The sequence below is a fragment of the Heterodontus francisci genome, chromosome 30 (genome assembly GCF_036365525.1).
Source record: "Heterodontus francisci isolate sHetFra1 chromosome 30, sHetFra1.hap1, whole genome shotgun sequence".
In the NCBI taxonomy this organism is placed as follows: domain Eukaryota; kingdom Metazoa; phylum Chordata; class Chondrichthyes; order Heterodontiformes; family Heterodontidae; genus Heterodontus; species Heterodontus francisci.
Genome location: NC_090400.1, coordinates 50,635,939 through 50,654,057, shown reverse-complemented (window position 1 = coordinate 50,654,057; position 18,119 = coordinate 50,635,939). Strand labels below are relative to the sequence as shown.

At 40.9% G+C, this 18,119-nt stretch overlaps 1 protein-coding gene across 10 annotated transcripts in view; it reads left to right on the top strand.

The window, feature by feature from the left end:
• The window catches only part of ksr1a (kinase suppressor of ras 1a), a 200,603-nt gene that overhangs the window by 15,593 nt on the left and 166,891 nt on the right, over positions 1-18,119 (top strand). Inside the window, exon 1 of one of the 10 annotated variants that reach the window (XM_068010578.1) lies at positions 13,938-13,957. The exons of the other annotated variants lie outside the window; for them this stretch is intronic. The gene's annotated coding sequence lies outside the window, so the exon portion shown is untranslated. Of the gene's footprint in view, positions 1-13,937; positions 13,958-18,119 lie in introns of those variants that run through there. 10 annotated transcript variants of the gene reach the window in all.

The following is an 18,119-nucleotide window of genomic DNA, read 5'->3' as shown; positions in this document are numbered from 1 at the left end:
TTTCTATTGTGCAAAACTAGCATACATTCTTGATGTATCTAATCAGTGATGTATTTGATTCTGCCCCTGAGACCGGAGTACATCTTGACACTCTCACTGCACTAGTTTCAAGGGTTTGTGTTTAAAATTTTTATGGTTTCCTTTTATTTTCCGCCTCTTAGCCTGAACCGGATGTATTTTTGTAATCACCAAAAGTTGAATTTCCACAGCATCCTCTTTTTTTTTTTGCATTCTGTGTTCTGCACTCGTGAAGTACACATTGTTCATCTTTTAGCGACTAAGTCCTCCAGCACTCTTAATATGTGTGCATCAAGAGTTTGGAGGTTTCACAGGGGGGGAACACTAAAGAAGGATCATGCTCTGGAGTGATGCTGCCTACAGTTGTACAGCCTGTTTAAAACTCTTGGCTTGCACCTGAAGAAGGGCCACATGGTCCTGGTACCAGAGGGGTAGTTGAGATAATTGGTTTTGGAGAGGAGAGGGAAAATGTTATGGGGAGGTTGGGAGGCTGTGGAACGTTGGGAGAGAACCGGGAATAAATTCACTTGTTTGATGGAATCAAAAATGTAAGTTTTCAGGTCACTAGCTTCAGTTTAAAAGTACAAAAACAGAATGAAAGATCTGTCCAGGATGACGTAGAATCTTTTAATTTATGGCCTTTTAAATAAACAATACAGTACAATTTTGTTTCAAGCCTCTGATGCTTTGAAGCTGTCATCAGTCTGCCAGGCTCTGCAGTTCAGGCTTCAAAGCTTTGCCGACTGACTGGACAAGCGATGGCACAGAGTTCCGCTTGCAATCCAAACCGTTACACCTGGATCCAGCAGAAAAAGGAACTCGGGGCTGAAAGCATAAAAAAACTGGATGCGTTGGGGGGTAGAAAGATCTGCTGAGACAGATGCGGCAGATAGAATGGGAGGAGTCTCTTGTTGAGTATAAACACCAGCACGGACTAGTTGGGTGGAATGGCCTGTTTCTGTGCTGTATATTCTATGTCAAATGTAAATACATTTTTGGATATATTTGCATTATTTAACCCTGTCCATGTAGCTTCTAACAACTATAAAATGAGCCCAAAAAGTAACCCATTCATCCAAATTAATACGCTAAATTAGTTATCAAATTATAAAGTAAACCAGTAAAAAAAAAAGGTTTGAAATTCTGGTACAATATAACACTTCCAGAAATATTGTATAATACTGTTCCTCATAATCTTTTTGTAGCCTATATTCTTGAATATAACTTGAGTGGCACATTCTGTATTTTCCAATTTTTTTATGCCATCTGTTTATTACCAACCTGCAATCTTTTATCAGCACATGCATTTTGAATATAATATACATGATGCATAACCTGTCACTACATTTCCAAGTAATTGATTGCATATTGCTGAAAACAGACAGTTTGTCGAAGCTTTTTGTCTTGCACTCATTAGGACAATGTAAGGGAAACAACAGATTTATACTGCATGAGAAGAGAGTGCTGATTGGTTGGCAAGTGGACTGTGGTAGAGATGTTGCCATGGAGAATGCACCAGTTTATAGTGACTGACCATTAACTGCCAAGCTTTGTTTGAAATTTAAACCAGGCAGCTTGACTCTGATCAAGCCATTGCGCTGAGGAATGAACCAGCAAATGGCTGTCACTTATTTTGTTCAGCTGAAACAGGCGCAATGTGTAGACATGTTCTTTCTGTTTGCAAAGATCAGGGCCCTATCTATTAACATATGTAGCTTCCAGTACGCACAAATGCGCTACACTGCGAACCCGACTGATGATCTTAAATTGATTGTCAGCCTATTTCTTATGTGTTGAACTTGCCTCTCCTGTTCATTTGATTTATAACTTAGCAGCCTTTCAAATAAAGTAGGTATCCTGGATTCTTCCCCTGAAGACCTGATTCATTTTTCAAGATTTCCCCCCCCCCCCCCGCACCCCCAATGTTTTGTTGTCTTAGCTGTTGTGGGCAACTCTCATCTTGTGTATACTGTAGGATAAATTAAGTAAGCACAACTAATTTTGTTTTCTTCTACGTATCTTAGTTTTAAAGGGGGTAGACAGTTTGTAAGGCTCCTCATGCACGACACCACTGAGGTTGAAAAGAAAAAACACCAGATTAATTAGAAAGTAATGATCAAATGTTTCCAGGCTTGAATTCAGCGATAGATAGGGATGAAGAAAGACATTTAGCCCAAACTGGTTAAACGGAGACAAAGTTAAGTGATCCCATAAATAACAGATTAGATCTAGGCTCTGCAGTCCTGCCACATCCAGTCGTGAATGGTGGTGGACAATTAAACAACTAACTGGAGGAGGTAGCTCCACAAATATCCCCATCCTCAATGATAGGGGAGCCCAGCACATCAGTGCAAAAGACAAGGCTGAAGCATTTGCAACAGTCTTCAGCCAGAAATGCTGTGTTGATGATCCACCTTGGCCTCCTCCTGAAGTCCCTAGCATCACAGATGCCAGACTTCAGCCAATTCAATTCACTCCACGTGATGTCAAGAAATGACTGAAGGCACTGGATACTGCAAAGGCTGTGGGCCCTGACAAGATTGTGGCAATAGTACTGAAGACCTGTGTTTCAGAACCTGCTGCACCCCTAGCCAAGCTGTTCCAGTACAGCTACAACACTGGCATCTACCCGGCAATGTGGAAAATTGCCCAGGTATGTCCTGTACACAAAAAGAAGGGCACGTCCAACCTGACCAGTTACTGCCCCATCAGTCTACTCTCGATCATCAGTAAAATGATGGAAGGTGTCGACAATGCTATCAAGTGGCACTTGCTAAGCAATAAATAACCTGCTCAGTGACGCTCCATTTGGGTTCCGTCAGGGCCACTCATCTCCTGACCTCATTACAGCCTTGGTTCAAACATGGACAAAAGAGCTGACCTCTAGAGGTGAGGTGAGAGTGACTGCTCTTGACACCAAGGCAGCATTTGACTGAGTATGGCATCAAGGAGCCCTAGCAAAACTGGAATCAGGGGGAAAACTCTTCGCTGGTTGGAGTCATACCTAGTGTAAAGGAAGATGGTTGTGGTTGCTGAAGTCAATCATCTGAGCTCCAGGACATCACTGCAGGAGTTCCTCTGGGTAGTGTCCTCGGCCCAAACATCTTCAGCTGCTTTATCAATGACCTTCCCTCCATCATAAGGTCTGAATTGGGAACGTTCGCTGATGATTGCACAGTGTTCAGTACCATTTGTGACTCCTCAGATAGTGAAGCAATCTGTGTAGAAATGCAGCAAGACCTGGACAATATCCAGGTTTGGGCTGATAACTGGCAAGTAACATTCATGCCACACAAGTGCCAGGCAATGACCATCTCTGACAAAGTCTCCCTTTGACATTCAATGGCATTACGATCACTGAATCCCCCACTATCACCATCCTGGGGGCTACCATTGACCAGAAATTGAATGGAGTAGCCATATAAATACCGTGGATACAAGAGCAGGTTAGAGGCTAGGAATTCTGCGGTGAGTAACTCACCACCTGACTCCCCAAAGCTTGTCCACCATCTACAAGGCACAAGACAGGAATAGTCTCCACTTGCCTTGCTGGGTCCAGCTCCAACAACACTCAAGCAGCTTAACACCATTCAGGACAACACAGCCCACTTGATTGGCATCCAATTCACAAACATTCACTCCCTCCACCACCGATGCACCGTGACAGCAGAGTGTACCATCTACAAGATGCACTGCAGCATCGCACCAAGGCTCCTTAGACAGCACCTTCCAAACCCGAGACCTCTATCACCTAGAAGGACAAGGGCAGCAAATGCATGGGAAAACCATCACCTGCAAGTTGCCCTCCAAACCCCATGCCATCCTGACTTGGAACTATATCACCGTTCCTTCACTCTTGCTGGGTCAAAATCCTGGAACTCCCTTCCTAACAGTACAGTGGGTGTACCAACCCCACATGGACTGCAGCGGTTCAAGGAGGCCACTCACCACCACCTTCTCGAGGGCAATTAGGGAAGGGCAATAAATGCTGGCCTAGCCAGTGATGCCCACATCCCATGAATTAATTTTAAAAAACCAAAGATTGTGGAAGAAAACAGTTTTAGAGCTGCTGGGAAAGTTTAGAGTCTTGCTTGTATGGAGATGACATAAGAAGGAAGACTGTGTAAAATGGTGGATTTAAAGCTGAGAAGAAAATTCAAAGCATTGATCATCACTATTGAAAAAGACAAGAAATGCTGGTATGCTTTCACTTGCTGCTGTGAAAAGATGAACAAAATTGGGTGGCATTGGCATGAGTCACAGATTTCGTTACCTCTTCTGGGAACATTTAAAGTTTGATTAACATCTTTATTTTCTAGGTCACTAAGTTTTAATTGAAGGAAAGGATAAGAGCGTCTAATTAGTCCTCTGTTTGAAGGAGCAGTGTAGTTTAATTGTGCTTTCAGAAAAGTATTTTTTGCGTCTTCTCTTTCAATTAAGGGAAATTGAAATTTTCTTTAATCAAATCAAAATGTCTTCAGAGCAATGCACCTTCTGTTCGCTGTTGTCTTGAAGTACTGTATACTTGGAAGGTATCAAGGTTTATGTTGCGTGCTGTGCCACTGTCTCTGGGGATAATGAGGTGAGTGTGCAGGGGTTGAGGCACTCTGGTGATTGTAAATGCACAAGACTGACTCACTGTGGTGGTTGCTGGATTTAAATATTTGGTCCCTCCTTGTTTTTTGTGCTCACCAGGATTAGAAGTAGCATAGTTCTGTTTGGAATAGAAATAGGCCTGTGCCCCAACCTTGGGAATGCGATCCTTATTGCATCATCATGATACTTTTTCATTTTTTTTCAACAGCCTTCCAGTGAAATTGTCAATTTCATGTTTGTTGGCCCATTCGGATTAATGCTATGGTCAGTGTTCCGTACTTTCTTGCCTTGTTCCTTTTTTAAACTTCAAATATGGTGTTTTACACAATCATATTTCACATAGAGCAAAAGACATAGGATCATTGCAGCTAGCAGATAGATATCAGTCTAGCTGAATTTACACATTATAGCATCCAACCATCCCTTTAAGTTCATTATCACGAGGAATCTTTTGAGGAAAAGCACAGTTTGAGACACTTCTCATCTGCTTTACCAGTCTGTCAGATTGTTCTCAAGTGGCTTTGCACTTAAGATTGATATTCCAGTATTCTGTTTCTCATAGAAGTAAATGATCACATCAGCTGCCCTTGAACAGGATTGCTCTCAGTGAGTGGGCTGGGATGCAGTATCAGTTTGTTATATTTGATGAGCGTTGTTAAGCAGTTGATCTCACACCCCAGCCTACTCAAAGAACAGCATGTTTTTTCACAGGAACTGCCACAGCATTGTGTTTGTGCATGATCACATTGGCAGAGAACTGGCATAATCTTTCATGCTGTTTTGGCTGGCTGATTTGTGTATTAGGCAGGACTTAGTCCTTGTCTCCCTATGTTATCTTCCAAACCATACGGTCTTTAGAGGTTACTAAGTCCAGTAATCTTCACGGATACCTTCTGTGTCACTGTGACTAACTGGAGGAAGTCCAGCTCTGTTTTCCCCCCCCATCCTTTCATATTGGGTATGCAATTCTCCTCTCTGGTCATATGCTCAGTGACCTGCTGTTGTCGGGGAGGGCTTAATTTTCAAGGTTTTTTGATCAAGCTGACATTTTTTTTTGAAATGTTCCTCAGCAAACTTTTGTGTTTTAAAAAAAAATCAATATCCTAAGTGCTTTGTGCTGGTTTGCCAGATATTCTCCTCCCCTGTAATCTGATGATAGCTCAGATAGTAATTAAGGAAAACTGCATGATGAGTGGAAATTTAAGTCTACCCATTGTCGACCTGCACTTGTCTCTTAACTTTCAAATGTTACTTAACTCCTGAATCTTGAAGTACATAAACCATAAAATTAAAATCTATGTAAAAAGCGCAAAATACAATTTGTATTATGTGCATAATCCATATATTGGAAAGTTTTCGTTTGTTTACCTGACACAATACTGTTGAATGTTGGCAGATGAGGGTTATGTATATATTAACATTTACGTGGATAATTTTTTTTCTCGCTTATGTCCAAACACACACATTTTAGTACAACTCAGACTCTCTAAGTTATTGGACTTGAGCTGCTTGCATGAAGGATATCAAATGGATTGTTTTAAAGAAAACTTTAAATGGTGGTAAATTCATTTAAAGAATGTTGAACAATTCACTGTTGATATTGGTAAAAAAAAACTCAGGATATTTCAGTAGATAATGACCATCATGCATGTTAAACTCCAGAAAGCTGCTTGTTAAAGGATTATGCTGGAGCCAATCTTTACTCAGTCTTGCATTTATTTTACAGATAAAAAGATTACACATGCAGGTCCTCACTCAAACTTTCACCCGGTTTCAGTAATTGTCTCCTTATGTAAACTAAACTAAGACCCTAATTATCACACTCCACTTGCATATGCTTAAACACAATTAACAATGCAAGCCCAACTACACTCTCTTGCAAAAATATGGTACATGTATATTGGTTAGTCTGCACTGTTAATCATGCTTCACTAAACCTTTTGGCATGGGCTATTCATGTATTATAATACCTTGGAAAATGGGCTACTTGTGTTGCAAAAGGGATAACAATACACAGAACACAATCTGAAGTGCTTTGAAATGAGTTTTTCAATACTTGTATTTTGGTCTGAAGCAATTTGAGAGCGTGACATCAGTGAACAATTTTCCATCTAAGTTTAGTAGGCCTATTTTAATTTTACTGAAGGGAATTCAGTCATTTTTGTTTTTTTTTGCTACAATGAGTTTCAGAACATGAGAGAAAAATCTTTGAGGACAAAAGAGTCTTTAACACACCGGCTTCCAAATTCTGAATATAAAGTCTGTTACTCATCTAAAGAAGAAAAGAGCCAAGCTGGTAGCATATGGATATGGAAAAAAGCAATTTCCCTAGTGACTGTTGGAACAGAGATGATATTGGATGTAAATTGCGCAATGCAGATTAAATGCTGAGAAACTACGCTGCAAGATAAAACAAATAATTTTGGTAGGACAATATTTGGAGAAATTATTATTCAAGCTGCAAAATACTAGTATAACTGGGAGGTGTTGCTCTAATTTAAGAGGGAATTAATACTTTTAAGCAAAATATTAATAGGTTTAGGGAAAAAGCAGAGAAATGAGATTAGACTAAGGAGCTTCAGTATGGAATTCAACCCTGCTCAAGCACAATGGTTGAATGATCACCTCGGCTGAAATATCATGCCTCTGTCCATAACTTTATTTGTGCATATGAAGGCAAATTCAGACTCTTGGAGTGGATGAGGATAAAATTTGACTTGGGAAGGGTTGCAAAGCGGGTCGTATTGCATCTGCCTGTTATACTCCCCACCTGATATTGACTTCAGTGGAACAGATTCTTCAGTGCGGCATTTAACAGGCAGCAGATGCAATATTGCCTGTTTTGTGACCCTGCTCAAGTTGAATTTTACCCCCATTTCTTCTAAGATCAAATTATAAACATGGTGCTTCAACGTGTAGGGCTGCAGGTTTGCATCTGGGCTGCTCCATGTGGTAAGATGGTGAACTTGACGTTTTAGGGAAGTGTTGAGCAAAGACTCAGTTCTCAAAGAAAATGAGAACAATTCTAGGCAGCTGTCATGTACATCATGTATGCAATATTCAAAGTGGCATTACTTGAAGCTTAAAAGCTCCTTTTCCAGCCTATTTAAAGCCTAGCATCTGAAGTTGCCAATGTGAGTTGAACCCTTTTGAGGGCTACCAATATGCAAAAGTTTAGATAACCATTATGGATAAAAGAACAGATTTGTATGGATGCAAATTCTGAGAAAAGTTGTTTGAAAAATTTGAGATAAGCAATGATACTTTTTAACCTGCTCAGCAAAGGGCTGAAGTACTGCAGGTCTGTTCTTTCCCCATTACTTAAATGACTCAACTGATGTGGCAGCCATGTCATTTCACATCATTTCCAGGCTATCTAGCACAGTGCTGACTCAAATTGCAGTAAATGTGCACATGGCTCCAGAAATGCCATCTGTTTCTCATTGTGCCTGTATCCAAGTATAATTTTGGTGCAAAATAGCTTAGCTGTGGACTTTTCAAATATTGTTCCTCGAAATCTTCTATTTAGAATGTTGCTTTCAGATTTTGCATGTCAGTCACTTACAGGTCTGCACTGGCCACGCAGAAATTCATGGTCACAGACAATGCTGATGGCCAACACCACACAGCCCAGAATGTCAAAGAGTAACAACATGCAAGAAAACTTTTTATTTGACCCATCAAGCCCACTTTCTGCAGCTGACTAAATACAATTTATTTAATCCTTACCGCATTGTGGATGAGTTTATTCATCTAAGTGTGATTAACTTCTGTTGCCAGTAATAACTCTGCCATTGGCATTCATTTTCAGTTTAACACCCTTCCACACGCCAAAAACTGAACTAGTGCCATGTGAGCAGGTAAGCAGATATTGGGTTTCAGTTAGCTGAAATTGTCTCGTCAGAAGCAACCACTGTGCTCTGAAATGCTTTGTAGCTACAAGAAGAACAGATTAAATGATTGATATTGAAGTGCATTGAACAGAAGATACATCAAGTGTAAACGTGTTTAATTGGGAAGGTTGGAAATAGAAAGTTGTCATACCATTCTCCTGTTGTCACTCTTCTAGAGGTGGTAGTCTGTGGTTGAATGAGAGTCCATGATGAACTATGTGCATTCTTGCGCAAGATTGTGGAACAGTGTGTTCTGGATATTATTTCCGTGGAACACACTACCTGAAAGGGTGGTGGAACCAGATTCCATAGGGATTTTCAAAAGGCAACTGGACGTTACTTGAAGAGCAATAATTTTCAGGGTTATGGGGTAAAGCTGAGGTATTGGACTAAAATGCACAGTCCATTCAAAGAACTGGAATGAGCCAAATCGGCTCCCTCTGTGCTGTGAATCAATGATTACAAATCTTAATCGGACTCTAAATAGAGGAGATGGGTTTAAAGTTAACAAGCTTCATTTGAAGCTGTATGGGGAGAAAAGGACTCTCCTCATTTTTCCTTCTAGTTCTTTAGTCAATTATTTTAAATCTTTGACCTCCTGGTTACCAAAACACTTGCTAGAGGAAACCGTGCAGGTAGAGAGAAACTTTCAAATTAAATATAAATTTGAACACCTATTATGTTTTCTCTTAAACTTCTCTGCTCTAAGGAAAAGAATCCCAGCATCTCCAAACACTATACCTAACTGAATTCCTTAATTCCTGGTATCATCCTGCTAAACCTCTTCTGTACCCTTAACCTGACATCCTTCACAAAGTGTAGTGCCCAAATTAGAGTCATAGTCATACAGCACAGAAACAGGCCCATTGTTTCTGTGCCGACCATCAAGCACCTAAGTATCCTAATCCCATTTTCCAGCACTTGGCCTGTAGCCTTGTATGCTATGGCGTTTCAAGTGCTCATCTAAATACTTCTTAAATGTTGTGAGGGTTCCTGCCTGTACCACCTCTTTAGGCAGTGTGTTCCAGATTCCAGCTATTCTCTGGGTGAAATTTTTTTTCCTCAAATCCCCTCTAAACCTCCTGCCCCTTACTTTAAATCTATGCCCCCTGGTTACTGACCCCTCCACTAACGGAAAAAGTTTCTTCCTATCTAACCTATCAATGCCTCTCATCATTTTGTATACTTCCATCATGTCCCCCCTCAACCTTCTCTCCTTTAAGGAAAACAACCCTAGCTTTTTCAGTGTCTCGTCATAGCTGAAATGCTCCAGCCCAGGCAACATCCTGGTGAATCTCCTCTGCACCCTCCCCAGTGCAATCACATCCTTCCTATAGTGTGGTGCCCAGAACTGTAGACAGTACTCCAGCTGTGGCCTATCTAGTGTTTTATACAGCTCCATCATAACCTGCTGCACTTATATTCTATACCTCGGCTGATAAAGGCAAGTATCCCATATACCTTCCTAACCAGCTTATCTACCCGTGCTGCTGCCTTCAGTGATCTATGCACAATACTCCAGCTAATGCCTAACCACAGATTTACAAATGTTTAGCATGACCTCCTTGTACTTGTACTCAATGTCTCTATTTGCAAAGCCAAATATGCAGTTTTTTAGCTGCCTTATTAACTTTCCCTGGCACCTTCAAAGGTTTGAGAATATGCACCTCCAGGTCCCTTTGCTTTTGCACCCCTCTCAATTAGATAATGCTCATTTGAATTATACTGCTTTTGCTTGTTGTTTCTCCCAAAGTGCATAAATTCACACTTTTCCACATTAAATTCTTTCTGCCTATTTCACCCGGCTGTGTTTGACCTCCTGAAGTCTATTTGGTTAACTACTAGTTGCTACTTAGTTCAGGTCTTTTTTTCCTGATGTCCAACACAAAAGTCTGTTAAAATAGCTTGGGCCTTACTCCATATGAACAGAAATGTGATCTTATGTACAGAATATTTGGAGATAGCATGCTCTGGGCAAGTAGTGAACCTTTTTTGCTGTTGAGATGTATGTTAGAAACAGAATGGGATCCCATCATATACTATTGATCTCTCCTATTGACAGTAAATGCCATCCTGTTACATCTTCAGACTCTGGATGAAAACCATGAGTCAAGTTTCATAAGAGGTAGAATTAACAGCTGCCAGATTAAAATTGAGGTTTTAGTGAGATTGTACTACTTGGCCATGTGAGCCGCATGGAAGATGGCAGGATCCCCAAAGACACATTGTACAGCGAGCTCGCCACTGGTATCAGACCCACCGGCCGTCCATGTCTCCGTTATAAACCGTCTGCAAACGTGACATGAAATCGTGTGACATTGATCACAAGTCGTGGGAGTCAGTTGCCAGCATTCGCCAGAGCTGGCGGGCAGCCATAAAGACAGGGCTAAATTGTGGCGAGTCGAAGAGACTTAGTAGTTGGCAGGAAAAAAGACAGAGGCGCAAGGGGAGAGCCAACTGTGCAACAGCCCCAACAAACAAATTTCTCTGCAGCACCTGTGGAAGAGCCTGTCACTCCAGAATTGGCCTTTATAGCCACTCCAGGCGCTGCTTCACAAACCACTGACCACCTCCAGGCGCGTATCCATTGTCTCTCGAGATAAGGAGGCCCAAAAGAAAAGAAGAACTACTTGACATAACAACAAAAACTAGAAGCCTTGAGCAGTTCTTGACACTGATTCAAACCATGCAGCATTATTTTTTTTTTTAAAGAGAACTTTTGCATGAGAAATGGAGCTGAAGGGGCTTTCACCTGTATGGTCTTGTAGAGAGGAACTGAAAAATAAGTGCAACTGTCTTGAATTATATTTTTTTGTCATTCCCTTTTTGATAAGCTGATATCAAAGGTGAAAATCTATTCTCCAAAATAAAACTGAACTGTCAGTGAAGTCGACTGTAAAAACTGTTTGCCTGATTTTTTAATTTTGATTTTTATATTATAACAAAACAACACTGTCGTGGGTTTTAGAATCTTCTCATCTTGTCTTTCTTCCCTCATGAAAATACCCGATATGGATAATGCTAATGTCTACAACACTTATTGTGTGAACTGCAGAAGCAGGTCAGAGACCCCCCTTTGAAATGGCATCATATAGTAGCCAGGGATACTATATTGCTGAACCCCTTTTGTACTTCAAGATCAAACCCAACCTACCCTGAGTCTGCATAAGTAATAGAGGCCACAGCTTCTCCTTGGAAAACTATTTAAAAAGGCAGGAAAGGATTCTATCTAATGATTAAAAGCAAGTTGGGTCTCTAATCTGTGACTCCTAACCTTGTTTTCGGTTCTTAATCTTGTATTGCATTAACGCTAAAAGTTTTATTTCACAAAAACATTACAGTTTTGGAGGGTTAATTGAAGTGCTGAGGCAGAAATGATGCTAAAGCTACGTGAATTGAGTCTCTGTTTCGCTCCAGTGTTGGGTTGGATTCTGACTTTGGATTCTGGCCATATTCATACTATAACTGCAATGTGGTTTCAAAGTGAAACCACTGTGTACCAATATCAGTTGTATTATGATTGTACCACAAATCAAATAGTTGACTTACATATGTTACACCAACTACTCCATTTCCCCAGTGGAAAGAAGTGCGTTTAGATAAAGAATTTGGGTCCTATGTCCAGGAATTGTTCCCATTGCTGTTTGAAAAAGTCGCATGGTATTCCATGTAGATTCTCCAGTGATCTATAAAAGCTTGTAACAACTTGTGTGTCAGTGTATTCATAACCAGTAAAATGGAAAGTCCAATTTAATAACCAAATAATGCCTGTTGTGTGAAGTATCGCCAATACTGAATATGTGGCTTGTACACTGTTGAATTAAAGTGAGCATAAGGAGTCCACATGAGCAAGTAGCTTATCACATTGTTTCAGTGATAGTGAAGGGTTAAAAATTGCTGGTCACACCCAGGAATTACCAAATTATTGATTAAAATCTTTTTTATTTTATGAAAACTCAATTAATTTTGTGCTTTTAATATGGCTGGTTTAGACATTGCATTTAATTGTGGTATTTTATGTTCAAAAGAATATTGTGCGCTGGTTACTCTGTACACCTGTTTTCTTTTGATAGTGTATCTAACTAGCTGATCCTGCTCTGATGAATCAAACTAATTGTGTTGGGTTACATTCAGTGGTACATTGCTAAGTGATCTCTGGAAATGTAGGTTTTTTTCCCTCTCCTTTTGTAGTATGTAGATCTATCTTTATCTTTCCACATCCCCCACACAGTAAAGCTATAAGCAACAGATGAATAATACTAGTTTTTGCTTATAAAACAAATTGAGTGTACATGTGACAGACTGGCTGTTAAACCATGTTGAGCTGTGTTTTTTTTTTCTCTCCCCACTTGGGTAGTATATGGTTGGCTGTTGCCTGCCTTGTTTTATTATTGTTAAGGTAGATTACCACTTGCTTTGACTGTAGTTCAACTCGAACTGGATCAAGCCTTCCTTTGACAGGTTTATGTGGGACATGTTCTTTGGAGGCAGAGATATCCTTAGGTGATGCAGTGTTGTATTCTTGACAGGACATCTGTCACCTTTTGAGATAGATGCACCTGATTCGGAGTTTAGTAATTACATTAAAAAGCTTTGTAAATTTTTAAGTTTTAAAATGTTACATTGTTTTTGAGTCATATTCTGGCAGCCTTGGGGTGGTGTTTGACATCATTGGCTTTAGGTAACATCAACATTTCTTACAGTTGCTTTTAAAATGAACTTCAAATGCCCTTTCATGGGATTTGGGTGACACTGGCAAGGCCGGCATTTGTTGCCCATCCTTAATTTCCCTTGACAACTGAGTGGCTTGCTAGGCCATTTCAGAGGGCAGGAAAGAGTCAGCCACATCGCTGTGGGTCTGGAGTCACATGTAAGCCAGACCAGATAAGGACAGCACATTTCCTTCCCTAAAGAACATTAGCAAACCTGATGGGTTTTTACGATAATCAGTAGTTTCATGGAATTTTCAATTCCACATTTTTACTAATGAAGTGAATTTATTAATTCATTAAACTTAAATTCCAGCAGCTGCATGGTGGGATTTGAACCCATATGCCCAGGGCATTTGACTGGGTCTGTGGATTGCTAGTTAAGTGACATTACCACTATGCCACTGTTTCCTCAAGTAAAAACAGAAAATGTTGGAAATACCGAGCAGATCTGGTAGCATCTGTGCAAACTGGCAAATCACTCCTCCCTTCCACCCTATCACAGACCTTCCTTTAGTTGCCTTTTTTCTTTCCTTTATTTCCGCCCCCCCCCCCCCTTTCCTTGCCTCTGTGCTTGCTTAAAACCTGTAGATCTCCTGCAGTTGCCAGTTCTGATGAAAGGTTGTTGACCTGAAATGTTAACTCTGTTTCTCTCTCTCCACAGATGCTGCCTGACCTGAATATTTTGAGCCTTTACTGTTCTTATTTCAGATTTCCAGCATCAGCAATATTTTGCCCAAGGTCAGGTTTAACGTCTTTTTTCAAGGTATAGCGCAAAATAAGTAGCGCATTGAAAAGCTGAAAACAGCTTCATCAGTTAGAGAACTCTTGCAACATCATAACGATTAGTGTATTTTCTTGTTTTTTGAATTGTTACTTGTTATTTCACAACTTCTGTACATATAAAGGCACAGTTCTGGAACAGCCCAATGGTCAATATCTTATGACCAGTATCTGAAGTGTCTCTTTTACAATGCTGGACCTGGTGGACTATGCAAAAAAAGTAGAGTCTGAGAATGCTATTATATTTAATTTCTATGTGCTTTCTGCAAATTTTTAGTAAATTGTACTTAAAAGTAAGGCAGTATTTTGTTTATAGGAAACCATAAACTCCATGTTACACAGAAACACGCAGTTATTGGTAGATAACTTGGGTAAATGCCACCCATTGTGGCACTAAGGCAGCTCAACCATTAAAAAATAGCCCAAGTCTATTTCAAGTTAGCTAATCCCACACAAGGGAATGTTGGAGCTCTATAGTTGGCATCAGCACCTCTGCAAAAGGAAAATTTAGCTCGGGCTCTCAAGCCTTTGATATACGCAATCAGAGTGATTCCACTTGGAATATGTGGCTGTTGAATGGGAACAGGTTAGGGAGTTGGGACTTAGTTGTCAATCCCTCTGCTTCACCCCCCCCCCCCCCTCCAATTCTCCCACCCTCCAGACTCCTGAGTTTTGAATAATTTGTTGATATTCCCTTTATTAGGTTCATCCATCAAGTGGGGATGCATGAACAACTGCTTTGGAAACAACCTCATCACTTGATGCTTTCTCGTGTCTTAAGTAAGAATTCAACCATATTGGTAAAGGTTCCAAGAGAGGCATCCATGGTCTGTGCCTGAAACAGGTACCTGCAGGGTAACATCCTTAGCTCACTGGCAATATGCTGATGAGTCCCGAGGCCTCCAGCTTGTGCTGTGTGTTCCCAATGCATAAATGTAACCGTAATAAAATGAATTCCTACCCCAATGAGTCCTTGATGCATGGTTCCACTGTTGGCCTTTGGTTCTTTGCTTTAGTGGCCACTATTGTGCATTGACAGTAAATGTTGTCTGTGAAGAGAATCATAGCTGAGTCCCATTCTGTCTTGATCCAATTTTCATACACATGTAGACATTGCTGGAAAGCAATTGAGTGGAAATCCCAGCTAAATTATTTATTTTTCTTTTACTTTTAACTTTATTTGGGGATGCTGAGGCCAAATACAATGTCTTTGCTAACAAATTGGCAATGACTGGAGGCCAGAGTAATGACTGACCTTTCAGATGGGCATGCTTCAGCTACTCAGCAAAAAAATTAGCTGAGTCAAAGTAGCCTAGCTTTGTAGGTTAAATTTGATGATGTAGGTTTGTATTGCACTTCACGTAAACGATTGCTGTGTTCGGGAATTGCTGAGTAGAAACCAAAGACCTCCTGTGGGGCAAGGAAGCATTTGAGTCCATGTGAGATCATCCCCTATCGGTGACCCCAAATGTGGCATTGCTGGAAGCCTAGAAACAAGTTATTCATGCTGTTGACCATTATTGTAGTTGATGCATGTATCCTATTGTCTGAATACATGATAATAGAAAACACATGTTTGCAGCTATGATGCTAAGTTGTTCTTTGGTTAAGGTGGTTTTATAATGAGCACATTCCTTTGGAACAAAGTCCCATACCATGGCCCAAGAACATATTCCATTGATTTCAAAGCTATCTACCCGTAACTTGTTCAAGCTGAAAACCAGACGAGAAATTGCTGCTTATTTTTCCTTAACACTTTATAAATTTGACAGGACTAAAAGTTTAATATTGCTATCTAAATGCTCCAATTTTATTTCTAAAAAAATACGTTGAGTGTCTTCCTCAAATATTTATGGAGTAACGATGGTACAGATTAAAAGCAAATGTACATAGAAATGCAGTTGAAATCGCAACTGTTAGGGTGGGCAAAAGATTGCCATAATAAGGTTAGTTTGTGCAAAAGGAAATTGGATCGAGTGGGACTGATTAGATTGCTCTGTAGAGAGCTAGCATGGACTCGATGGGATGAATGGCCTCCTATGTTGTAAATGACTATAGAAAGGGTTAGAAAGCTTGTTGCACTGCACCATTATGACTGTTTTTCAGAAGGAGCAGTATGGAGACTCAAAGCAATTTTCATCTGACATTGTATCTCAAATCACGAGTGCAAATCTGCGCGTGTGTGTATTGATGTAAGCAAATTCCTCATTCACCCTAGTCTAAATTTGTGTAAGCATTCAGAGAACTGGGTAAAAAGATCTGGTTTAAAACAGCATCACTCCCTTTAGTTAGCAAACTGTCTGCTTTGTCTGGCTTCAAGGTATACTGTTGACAGGAGTACTGAGATTGATGTGAGGAGATGGATCAGCAATCACTGAGAGATGTCCATAAGTCTCATTGTTGTCCACTTCAACCTATGTGGTCAGGTCATATATTGCCTTCAAGTCTATAATCCTCTATTTTCTTTGCCTGTTTTCTATCCTACCCTCCTGATGCTCTATGTGCCCTGAGTCAGAACCAGTAGTCCTCCAGTGTGCTGTGTTGGTTGGTATTTTTGGCATAGAATATCCCAACCAGATCCAACAATTGGCTAACTCACCAAAAAAAAATCAGAAATTAAAGCTGAGAGCATATTGGTTTGTACAGTTCAGGTCTACACTGTGCTCTTTCTAGCTGAGCTAATGGGGGAGCACACAATTGAATTTTCACAGTGGGTTGTTAACTGTTCTATAAATCCAGTCGATGGAATTTTTATTTAAATGAGAGGGCAGAAATGGGGCAGGTCGTCACTTAAACCTACCCTTTGAGTTGGTGTGCCGGTTTCCCGATGCAAAACTGACTCGTTCAAAGTTTAAAAGGCCTGGAGGAGGCAACCCACCCGAAGTTGATAAATGGCCGGTGAAGTCTCTGAACGAGCTTGTCAGCTTGTTAAGAGCCAGTTTGGAATTTTCTCTAAGGCATCGGACCTATGCAGGGTCTCAACCACGACAGGGAGGAGAGGTGCAAAAAACAGTGGGGTGTCCAGTAGCACTCAGATAATGAACTATGCTTACGGGTCATCAGTGATGCCGTGCACACATTTCTGCTATTGCAGGAGAACTCTATGTGGTCTCAGGATTCCCCTCGCCTTTGCATTCTGGTAACTGCTGACCAGGAGGCATGCCATCTTGGTCTATCTTTGGACTCACTTTGCCAGACATAAGCTATTTTTTTTTTATTTTCAAAATATACTTTATTCATAATCTGTAAAAATTACATTCCCAAACAGTTTAAAACAGCATCAAGTCAAAAAATACAAACAGTGCAAAGGTGATCAGTTTCCTTCTATACAATTATGAGTTGCCTCACAACCCTTCCATTTCATTGTCATGCCATATACATTTTTACATTTACAGCACACAAAATTTTCCCGATACAGTTCAAGGGGTTTCCCATGAATCCAGCCCCTCAGTTCAGCTTGGTGGGGGGGACCTTACACTGTGGTCTTTCCCCATTGAGCCTTTGCTGTGGCTGCCCCAAGCTTTAGTGCATCCCTCAGCACGTAGTCCTGGACCTTGGAATGTGCCAGTCTGCAACATTCGGTGGTGGACAACTCTTTGCGCTGGAAGACCAGCCAGTTTCGGGCAGACCAAAGGGCGTCTTTCACCGAATTGATAGTCCTCCAGCAGCAGTTGATGTTTGTCTCGGTGTGCGTCCCTGGGAACAGTCCGTAGAGCACAGACTGCTGTGTTACAGAGCTGCTTGGGATGGACCTCGACAAAACCCACTGCATCTCTTTCCACACCTGCTTTGCAAAGACACATTCCAGGAGGAGGTGGGCAACCGTCTCTTCATAAGCAGGTCATTGAAATGTCTTCTGCACTGGACCAATTCCTTCTCACCACTCCTTTGCTGCTGACCTCAAAAGCCACTTCCAGCTATGACTTCTTGGTCAGCCTTGCTGGCTTTCTCATGCCGCTGGCAGGGAATGGGATGCTTCTCCATGCTGTCACCGTCTCAGGTGAGACGTCAGAAAAACGGGGGCAGCCCTGGCATAGGGGCCCTTCCTAGCCACTACACGTCCTCCACAGCAATGATTGCTGCTTATCCTTCTGATTGGACTCACTTCTCCTCGTGTCCT